The 10,314-nt window shown below is 49.0% G+C and overlaps 1 protein-coding gene across 2 annotated transcripts in view; it reads right to left on the bottom strand.

Moving 5' to 3' along the window:
* zbtb7b (zinc finger and BTB domain containing 7B) overlaps window positions 1–9,012 on the bottom strand; it is a 20,456-nt gene extending 11,444 nt beyond the window's left edge. Inside the window, exons 1-2 of one of the 2 annotated variants that reach the window (XM_086155628.1) lie at window positions 8,682–9,012; window positions 7,009–7,146 (exon numbers count right to left, since the gene is read on the bottom strand). The gene's annotated coding sequence lies outside the window, so the exon portion shown is untranslated. Of the gene's footprint in view, window positions 1–7,008; window positions 7,147–8,562 lie in introns of both variants that reach the window. The other variant, XM_086155629.1, reaches the window with a different exon arrangement.
* Window positions 9,013–10,314: the final 1,302 nt, after the last annotated feature.

Raw genomic sequence — 10,314 nt, 5'->3', positions numbered from 1 at the left:
AACCGACTAGAGGAGCAGGAACTAGCTAGGGCCTACCTAAGCAGGTGTGTGTGTGTGTGTGGGGGGGGGATGTGGTACCACTAACCTCTATCATTAGCATAATCGAAAGAGTTTCACATTCTGCAAACACACACACACACACACACACACACACAGGTGTGAGAACGATGGCGTGCTGATGGCAGTGACTTTCACACCTTTTTTTCCCCCAAAGCTCCCTATCAGGTCAGCATGTGTGTGTGTGTGTGTGTGTGTATATATGAGAGAGAAAATAGTGTGGGCAGACCACCTTCAGTATCATTCACCGATTAATATGTAAGAACAAGAAAGAAACTCTGCATTTGCGCGCGCGCGTGTGTGTGTGTGTGTGTGTTTTTGTGAAAATAGCGTGGGCCGATCACCTTCAGTATCCTGCGCCAATCAATATGCAAGAACGAGAAAGAAACTCGTATCCGTGTGTGTGTGTGTGTGTGTGTGTGTGTGTGTTTTTGTGAAAATAGCGTGGGCCGATCACCTTCAGTATTCTGCGCCAATCAATATGCAAGAACGAGAAAGAAACTCGTATCCGTGTGTGTGTGTGTGTGCGCGTGCACACACGTGTGGTTTTCATTATCACCAGAGGAACGATTTATACTCACTATTTTTTCGCAAGGGGTGATAACGGTGTGGCGGCGATGGAAGGAAGTTAGTAACGCTTTAAGGAATGAAGTGGGCGGCACAGGTTTCATTCATGTTCCGGGATGTTTTTCGTTTTTTTTTTTTTTTTTTCGGCATGGCTGCCGTTCCTTTTCGCCATTGCCGATTGGCCCGGTCCCGTTGTCGTCATGGCGACCCCCCACCCCTTTGCTCCCCCTGCTAAGCGAGTCGCCATTAAGGTCGCAACTGGCCCGGCTATCGGGGTTGTTGTTGCAAATGGTTACCGCAGTCGATTGCTATCGACGTTAGCATCGCAATCCGCGTCACTTTCGGTTTCGCTAGCAAGCTAGCTGGACGCCGGGTCACCGGGTCCCCCCCCCCCCCACACTTTTAAGAGCCTCTGATGCAACGTTCGCAGGAAGTCAGAAAAAAAAACATGGCAGCGAGGCCTCCTGGAGTCGAAAACACGGAACACCCGGCGGGTGTCAGCGAAAAACAACTTATTAACATCATCCGGATACGTCGACCTTTTTGCCTTCTTCTCTTTCGTCTGCAGCAGCGTTCGCAGCAGCCGTGCTCCCGCAGCTTTACAACAGTTGAAAAAAGCAGGTTTTGCAAGAACTGCAGCGTTTTTTTTTGTTTTTTTGGGGGGGGGGGTGAATCAGCCTGTTGGCTTATTTTTATGTGATTACAAAAAAGTCGTGTGCGCTTTTGAGTTGTGCAGATCTTATCGTACAAAACCACTCATTTCTAAATTAATATCGGTTTCCACTTCCTGCGCGGGTCAGTAGAGGTCAGAGGTCATGCCTTTCGTTTTTTTTTGTTTGTTTTTAAGAGAAGACGAAATAGAAACAGAGGGCGAGTGGTTTGATCTGGAACTCAGAAAACACCCCCTCCTCCTTTTTTCTGTTACCGTAAGAGTTTTCAGTCGCGTTTCAGCCGAGATGAAATTTATTACACCCACACGCACACTGAACGCATGAATGCATGCTGCAAAAAAAAAAAAAAACATCAACGAAAAGCATGACTTGTGATTCTTGGATATTTTCGCTTAAAAACTACAAATTGCAGTTCCTGGTCTGTGGTGGTGGTTCTGGTGCCTCATGGGAAATGTAGGCCTTCTGTGATTAAAAAGAAAATGGGATTTTCAAGCCATAGCTTGTTTTTTTCCCCGTTCCCGCCTTGGCCCCAGGGGTCCGAACCCACCAGGTCAGCGCCCGGAAACACAAATAACCGACCGAACCCCACCTCCTGCCCCCCCGACCCTGAGACGACGGAACAGGAAGTGCCCTCTGCTAAGGCAGTTACCGAAAAGTGAAAAAAAAAACATCTTACGCCTAAAGACAACTTCGCCTCAATATCGACGTTGCATCTTCGCCTCCCGAATCTCTCCATCTCCAGTCTCTCTTCCTCACTCTACTTCCCCCCCCTCCGGCTTCATCCGTTTGTCCCGAACGCGACCTGAAAGTTCGTTTGTGGCCGAAAAAGACGCAAGCAGACAAGTGGGAGGGTGACCGAGTGTGTGTGTGTGTGTGTGTTAGAAAAAATAAGTTGCCACATACTGGGAGGGTATGGACAGTCTCAGAATAAGATGTTGCAAAAGCCCTGGACACACACACACACACACACACACACACACACACACATATACAAACACGCCTTGCAAAAAAACATAAGAGGCGGCCGTAGCGAGAGAAAAAGAAATAACAAACTGATCCCGATCAATTTCCGTTTCCTGCGCTCGAGCAGCGCCGGGCCGCTGACCGGCGGCGTGTTCAGATGGCAAGATAAAAACAAGAGAGTATAAAAGAAAAAGAGAGCGTGGGTTCGATGGTCTCGGTGGGGGGAGGAGGAGGAGGAGGAGGAGGAGGAAGACGCGAGAGGAGCGAACGACGAGTCACCGTCCCTGTGATTCATGGCGGGACGGCCATTTTGTCGTTCCTGTAAACGACGATCAGAAAAGCGATCGGGAAAACATTTGCCGTTATCATCTTAACCCCCCCCCCCCTTTTCGTCATCACGTCGTGGCAACGATGACGATAAAGAGAATCCCCGATTAATTTCCCCAAAACGGAGACGAGCGGCACCTTCTGATCGAAGGCCTCCTATTAGTTTTGGCCTATTTTTGAACTTCCTACACGTAAAAAAAAAAAAAAAAAAAAATTTAGGTGGGACGGTGCGATGGGGGGGGGCTTTTCTTTTACTTTCTCTTTCCTGACTCAGCCAGGTTTTTTTTTTTATTTTACAAAAGGTGCCGAATCACGAACCGGGATGGCGTGGGTCGCAGGTGGTCGGGAGCGAGCGTCCGTGGCAACTCGTGACAAACAAAAAAATAAAAAGATAAAGAGGAAATGGCAGACCCGCAACTTCCCCTGTTGACACAGATGGGAGCCGGGGGGCAAGCGGTGGCGGGGCGGCGGCGGCGGCGGTGGACGGCGGCGTTCCCTCCCCGCAGGCACCCCTCCTCACGGCGTGGGGACACAACGGTCACGTATGATGAAAACGCAACGATCAAAAAAAAAAAAAAAGCGTTTCGAAGGTGCATCTTCTCGTTTCCTGCGACGGGTGACACGCCGGCGAGGGGGATTACAGAAGGACGGCGAAACACAACGCCGCCATCCCCCACCCCCAACCCAACGCCGCCGCCCACTCGTCACATTCACACGAAACTGAAAGACCCGGCTCTGAAATGGGGAAATTTATACGGGCTCACATGTCCTAAAAAAAGCATTTCCCATAACTGTGTGTGTGTGTATTGCGCATATGTGTGTGTGTGTGTGTGTGTGTGTGCGCACCCCGCCTGACAGACCACTCAAAAGTCACTTCCCCATCACCCACCGGTTGACAGCAGACACATGCTAGTCATCAGCGAAGCCGCAATCATATGATCCACACACACACACAGACACACTCACACACACACACCGAATAGATAAAAGTCCCACCGCGGATGCATCGATAATTACTATTTACTATTTTTTAATGACAAGACAAACACATCTGTGTGGGTGACTGACGGTGTAATAACATGATAATAGCTATGTAACGCGTGCACGAAGGTTTCCATGGAGACCGGAGAAGATCCTTCGCGGACGTTCGAATTATAACTCGCTAAAACGGTGGAAATGAGGGATTTTGTTTTAAATATGAAGTAAAAAAAAAACAACAAATACAAATTTTGAAGGCTCGGCAGTGTGTTTACATGCTTAGACAGCCTGCGGGCAAACTGGGGATCACGAGTGTATGTGTGTGTGTGTGTGTGTGTGTGTGTGTGTGTGTGTGTGTGTGTGTGTGTGTGTGTTGGGGGTTGAGATCAACTTTAGATTAAATAGAGAATAACTGCCGTTTTCAAAGCCTACATTTATTTAAAGTCTTTGCAATAATATCGGATGCGTTTGCTGAGTTTTTGAAAGTGTTTTTGTTATTTAACCCACCTTTTTTTAAACCATTTCATTTTATGGCGAAAAAGCAAACATTATTCAATCATCATATATTTATTAATTCATTCATCCCATAAAATGAGAATTATTCTTATAGAATTAGTAAAATTGCATCAATTGCTGAATGACTCAACGGTCATATTTGTCCATATAATGTTTGTGTGAGAGGATAAACTGGAAAAACTGTACAGATAATAAATGAATAAATATTAAGAAAGCGTCGGGGCTCGGGGACGTCTTTAAAAGTCCGATCCCGGAGCAAACGTTTTCTGATTTTTTCGTCCGGGCGCCTGAACGCCTCTAAAAGCCGATCGACGTCGCGGGTCGTCCGCAGCAAGCCGCAAGCCGCAGAGGGGTAAACTTCCAGGTTGCCTATGAAATATTTAGCGGCCTGACCACTTTATACATCTCAGAAAGTCGAACGAGGACAGGGGTACGTGCACGTGTGCGCGTGCATGTGTTCTTCTTCCTGCTACATCCAGGACGTTGCTACATTTGTTAGCAAGATAAACAGAAGCAAATAAAGGAATCGGGGTGTTCGGGCGCCGCACCTCCCATCAGTTAAGACTCGGGTCTCTGCCGGCCGACGATCGGCGGGTATCGGCTTGCGTTATCGATGTATCCGATCAATGAACGCGCAGATCAATGCAAGAGCCTCGGTTATTGTCTTTGAGACGCCTGAAGCGATGGCTTCGGGCGGGCCAGACTAGAATAGACCTAGACAAGGCCCCGGAATGGACTTCTGGGCTAGAATGGATCTAAAATGCACCTTAGACTGACCTAGAACGAGTGTAGAGCAGATCTGGCAAGGCCTTGAATGGAGCACGAATAGGCCAAGAATGGACCTAGAGCAGATCTAGGTTAGATCTAGAACGGGCCCAAAAAGACAACGAATGGAGTGGATCTAGAACCCACTTTGAATGCACCTTGGACAGATGTCGAAGCGATCCAGGCTGGGCCTTTGGTGAAATGGGAACAAAGCTAGTATGGACCTAGAAAAGACCTTGAATGGATGTAGAAGAAATCTAGAATGAGCCCAGAACAGGTCTTGAATGGATGAACAACAGATCTTGGCCGGGCTAGAATGGACCTAAAATGGACAAATCCAGAAGAAGCCTTGATTGGAGTTACAATAGGAGTTACCGATCTACAAAAGACCTCGAAGACAGCCCAGACTGGATCTAGAACTGATCGAGGACAAGCTTAGAACAAGCCAAGACGGGATCTGGGCAGGGTCAAGAATGGACCTGGAACAAGCCAAGGTCATCTACGCCAGGCATCCAATGGACCTGGAGTGGACCAATAGCAGACCTAGTACAGACCAAGGATTGGCGGAGAACAGAGCTAGCAGAGGCTTTAAAAGGCTCTAGAACAAAGATAGTATAGACCTAGAACAGGACAAGACTGGATCTAGCCCAGGCTGGACCAGGACTAGACCAGGACTAGACCAGGACTAGACCAGAGCTAGCAAAGATAGACTGAAAGAAGTACAGAGCTGGAACGGACTGGTTCTAGCCCAGGAACAGGGATCTTACAGAACTGCAATGGACCAGAACCTATCTAGAACCAATTTGGAACATGTCCGGAGAGGGCTCCGTCCTCGTCAGCGCAATTTGACAATTTGTCCTAATCTAATCTGGCCTACCTCCAGGGTCGTAATCTGTCCATCGGGGGAACATCGGACGAGAAATTTGCCCTTTGCCGTCCCCGCGGCCCGGTTCGATCCGGTCCCGCGGATAACCCAGCTTCATCCCGACATAATCCGAGGGCGGTTTATCTCATGGTGATGGGTGTAATCCCACGCCCCTCAATCCCACGGGCAGGACAACGCCATTTCATTTCACCCAATCAGATTTGCAGATTATTCTTATTTGGGGGGGCCATTACAGATGAGTATATTCTGAGAAATAAATGAAGGGCGTTTAAACCTGACAGACTAAGTTTGAATCGGTTAATCTGAGCTTCGGTTAGTCCGCCATTAAAAGAGGTGAAGATTAACAAACAGGAAGTGAATTTTTTTTTTTTTTTTTTTTTAAAAAGATGTTTCAAGTTTATCAAGAGCAGCATTCCAAAAAATCTCACCGGTCGGTTTCTCTTTCGTTTCCCGTTCTTGTCCTTCGGAGGGGGCGGAACGCTGCGTGACAGAATATCGCGTCTAATCTAATCTAATCTGGAAGGTCAGCGCTCGGCCGAACTCCACCTTAAAAGTGCCAATAAAGTCGCGGCTTCGCGGTCACGTGTCCGATCACACCTTTCACAGGCCTCCATTTAAATACCGGAAGATTCCACGGCGTGGTGATGGTGGCGGGGGAAGCGAAAACCAGCTGGCGATCTCAATTAATCCATTGATTAATTGATGATCACCAGCTTTTCACACACGTTTTTGAACAAGACCTCACGTTCCTCCCGCCGGTACGCGGCAGCCAATCACAGCGTCCATCGGGACCAGGAGGCGGGACTTAACCCCGAATGGCTCAGCTGTCAATCATATAGACACGTTCGACCGTTCGCCCTCTCAGTCACGCCTACGGAGGCCCGAAGGAACCTGCGGACTGTTTTGGGGGAACATGGAGAGAAACCATCATGGAGAACCCTGGAATGGAGCTGAGGAACCCTCCGGCTGTGAGCTCGGTTCTAAACATCCCAGACAAAACAAGAAGGTGCGGTTCCTCAGGCGGCACTCTGGGGGTTTCCACATTTTCGGTGATTCCCAGTTGCCTTCTGTGGAACCATTACTCATCTCTTTTGAGAAAACACAAGAATGACCTCCATCAGCTTCCTCTTTTCTTACGGTAGCACTCCCCCAAAAACACACACCCCCCGTGATTAGCATTAGCGGCTAACATAACAAAGCAGCCACACCGTGCTGAGCCGCGTTGATGCTAACTTTAAGCCCCGCTCCCGTCCACAGGGTCAGAGTTGAGATTCCTACCTCCGGTCCATAAAAGGTGGGACTCCTTCCTTCCGTCTCTCTCTCTCTCTCTCTCTCTCTCTCTCTCTCTCTCGCTCGCTCGCTCGACCGCTGGTTGGCGGTTCGATTCCCCTCGGAGGACGGCCCGAGGTCACTCACCTGGTAGGGGGGGAACGGCAGGAAAAGGGTATTAAACTCAGGACGGGTCGATGAGTGCGAAGGAGTCGAGGAACGACAAGGCTGAGGCGTTATGTAACACACACACACACACACACACACACACACAGACACACACGGGCACACAGAAGCGATCATATGATACAGCAGACGTCGCGAGGAGAACGCGGGGGGGGGGGGGGGATGACTTCTAGTAAAAGATCCAACGGGTTCCTACCAACTGAGAAGAAGAACTCCACTCGGTGTCACACACACACGTACAGACACAGCTGAAAAATGAGTCACATCTTGATGAGAGGTTTGAAAAAACAAAAAAAAAAAAAAAAAACACAAAAAAAAAGAAAAAGAAAGTAGTTTCCCTCGGACACGCTGTCTGGTTCTCGAGGGGCGGGGGTTCCCGTGGTAACGAACCACCGCCGAGCGTCGGATCGCAAAAGGGCGCTTAGTTTGTTGGCCTATGGCATTGCTGTGTGTGTGTGTGTGTGTGTGTGTGTGTTTGAGTGACGGAACCCAGATGTCCACTTTCAAACCCGTCCCCCCTAAAACCACATGGGCGGGTTCTGCCCCCCCACGTTCTGCGGTGTTCCCTTGAATCGGTTCCTGTGTCACTTCCCCTCCGGGCCACCAGGGGGCGCCACTTGCGACAAAGTACGGACATCCAGTCACGCCACGAGTGGGGTTTTACCGTGTAAAATCCCCTCGAAGAACACTCCAATATGGCGGCGAACGCGCTAACTGCCTCCCCCCCCCCTTAGGTAAAAACACCCGGGGGGGGGGAGTCCTGGAAAGATACCTGAGAAGGTGGGACTACCCGCGGCGAGTGGCGCCGTGCCCCGATGGGAGGGGAGGGGGGGACAAACCCGGGGCCGGTCGAGCCTGTCAGGCCGGTCTGACACACACACACACACACACACACACACACACACACAAAAGCAAAGCCCACTGGAACAACGCCCTCCCCACCCGGACGGGGTGGGCCTCCACGCCATGGCGCCGGCGAGGAGAGGCAAGGCGGGATTATGCCTGCAGGATGAAGAAGAAAGGGGAGGGGGGGGGGGTGATGTTGATTGACAGCTCACCCAGGTGGGTCCTGTGCAGGTGAGAGCACGCCTGGAGGGTCAGCTGATGTCCTCAGCTAGAATTAACCTGCGGGGACGCGGCGGGAAACCCGCCGACCCCGATGACGCCCTCTCACCTGGGCTGCGCATGCGTAGTAGCGCCGGAGGGGGAAATAGCACCGGAGCGAGAAGAGGCCGTGACGTGGAGAAAAAAAAAAAATAGTCCTCCCGTGACCCCGGCTGGGAGAGGAGGAGGAGGAAGAAGAAGAGGAGGGCGGTCATGCACGCACACACGCACACGCATTTTAGGGTGGGGGGGGTAAAACCGAGCCGCGGTTACCTGAGAGCCGCCGTGTCACCTGTCGCCTCCCACCTGACCGCCACTTCCTGGATTACGACGCGGTTATCGCCTGTGCGTATACGTGAAAAAAAATTTAAAAAAAAAAATGTTTTCGTCACCTTTTGTTTTTTTTTCCTTTAAATCTTCCTCCGACTTTTTTTTTTTCGCCGGCGCTCGTCTTCTTGGAAAAACTCCCCCGCCGGAGGTCGCGGCGGCCACCACCTCCACCTCCGCCGCCGCCGCCGCCGCTACCGGGCTGGAGGTCACTTTCCCCCCCCTGCGGCTGAGCGTCTCCGTCCTCCCGCTGCCTCCTCCTCCTCTTTTTCTCCGTGTCTCCTTTTCTCCGGGCTGCCGGCTCCGACTGACCCCCGGCCGCCCCCCCCTTTGCTTCTGCACGCCGCCCCGCCGTGCGCCTCCGACCGCCGCCGCGCTCCGTCCCCCCTCCCCTCCTCCGGGGCTCCTCCTTCCGAGAACCAGGAAGCGGCTTGCCCTACTTAGGCCCGGCCGCCGATTGGACCGGGAGACCGGCGGGGTGGAGGAGGAGGAGGAGGAGGAGGAGGAGGAGGGTGGAGGTGAGACTCTCCACCTCCTCTTCCTCCCCCCCGGGCATCACACAGGTGGGTAAAGCCCGGCGGGCAGTGAAAGCGGATTTAACCCCCCCTCCATCCCTCCATCCCAGGTGAAACAAACTTAGAACCCCTCCTCCTCCTCTTCTTCTTCTTCCTCTTCTTCTTCATGACTCAGCAGTCCCCCCCCCCCCTCCACACACACACCTCCATCCTCCTGCAGGAGCCATCTGGAGGTGATGGGAGTCCGGTGTCATTTATTATCGATAAGATGAGATGCAGGTTTTCTTCTGCAATATGAATGTGAAATTCAATTTCAATTTCAATTAAAAAAATGGCAACAAATGAGCATTTTTTTTTTTATTATTATTTTTGTGATTGGGTTATTTTTTCTGATTTTTAAATACGTTTAGATTCAATGTTTTTATTATATTATTAATGTTATTATACTTAAATATTCATCAAAATGAAAAAATGGGAACAATCAATCAATCAAAAAAATGATAAATTCATTGCGTTTCTTAAAAACTATTGTTATGATACAAAAAATGCAAAAATGCAAATACATTTACTTTCTGATTAATTTCATTTTTTAAAATTACATTTTACACGAGAGAATGCTTTTTCTAAAAATAGAAATATCTTAATTCAAAATCAAAAACTGAAAAGAAATCGCAGAATGTAAAAAATGTGATGGAACTAGACAATTTGCATTGAAGTAGGTTTAAATTATGAAAAATAAACATTTGGAAAAAACACAAATTCAGCATAATTATTAAAATCAGTTATTACTTTATACAAAAATTATTCGTATAATAGGAAAACTAAGTCTCTGAATGCTCTCCTCTAAGACTTAACTAACTATGTCTTCTTTCACAACATCCATAAACCTTCCACACTATTATATATGACATGATTTTTAATTGCATCAAATATTTTTCTTTTCCAAATTACCATAAAATGGGACAAGTACTTATTTAAAGTATCCAGAGGGACCCGGAGGCAGTAACCACCATATTGCTGAGCCGATTTTCTCTTTCTTTTCACTTAATTTAATTTAATTTATTAAATTCATTTATTTTATTTTATTTTATTTCACCCAAAGGCTGTGATCTGGCCCCGCCATTGGCCTATTTAATTCTGCTTATTTAACTTACCGATCAACTGAAACTGTTTATTTACTTAT

The sequence above is a fragment of the Fistularia commersonii genome, chromosome 11 (assembly GCF_037954325.1).
Source record: "Fistularia commersonii isolate RoL2024-O1a breed Wild chromosome 11, RoL_Fcom_v1.0, whole genome shotgun sequence".
Taxonomy (NCBI): Eukaryota; Metazoa; Chordata; class Actinopteri; order Syngnathiformes; family Fistulariidae; genus Fistularia; species Fistularia commersonii.
Note: the sequence above shows the minus strand (reverse complement) of the source record. Positions and strands in the feature narration are given on the sequence as shown.